General features: G+C 47.1%; 1 protein-coding gene across 2 annotated transcripts in view; it reads right to left on the bottom strand.

Moving 5' to 3' along the window:
- The window catches only part of LOC123024992 (katanin interacting protein), a 24665-nt gene that overhangs the window by 6090 nt on the left and 17979 nt on the right, over positions 1–596 (bottom strand). The gene's annotated exons all lie outside the window — the stretch shown is intronic.

Below are 596 nucleotides of genomic sequence, written 5' to 3'. Positions count from 1 at the left end.
TTTGATGGTTGGAAGGTGCTTAGAATGGGCAGAAATGTTGAGCTGGGCAGAAAAAGCTCCTCAGGAAAGGCTTTTTCAAAATCGCCCTCTTTTCAGTGGAACTTTAGCCCTATATTAGGGTTAGGTGACTGCCCCAGGGTAGGGTTAGGGTTAGGAAAACGAGGTGTCCTGGCATGGTTTTGACGGTTGGAATGTGTTTAGAATGGGCAGAAATGATGAGCTGGGCAGAAAAAGCTACTCAAGGAAGGCTTTTTCAAAATCACCTCTTTTCAGTGGAACTTTAGCCCTATATTAGGGTTAGGGGTGCGCCCCAGGGTAGGGTTAGGGTTAGGAAAACGAGGTGTCCTGGCACGGTTCTGATGTTTGGAAGGTGCTTAGAATGGGCAGAAATGTTGAGATGTGCAGAAAAAGCTACTCAAGGAAGGCTTTTTCAAAATCGCCCTCTTTTCAGTGGAACTTTAGCCCTGTATTAGGGTTAGGGGAGTGCACCAGGGTAGGGTTAGGGTTAGGAAAACGAGGTGTCCTGGCATGGTTCTGATGGTTGGAAGGTGCTTAGAATGGGCAGAAATGTTGAGCTGGGCAGAAAAAGCTACTCA

Source organism: Varanus komodoensis, unplaced genomic scaffold (assembly GCF_004798865.1).
Source record: "Varanus komodoensis strain SLA01 unplaced genomic scaffold, ASM479886v1 scaffold26, whole genome shotgun sequence".
In the NCBI taxonomy this organism is placed as follows: Eukaryota; Metazoa; Chordata; class Lepidosauria; order Squamata; family Varanidae; genus Varanus; species Varanus komodoensis.
The sequence above is the reverse complement of the archived record's forward strand: the minus strand, read 5'-3'. Positions and strand labels throughout refer to the sequence as shown.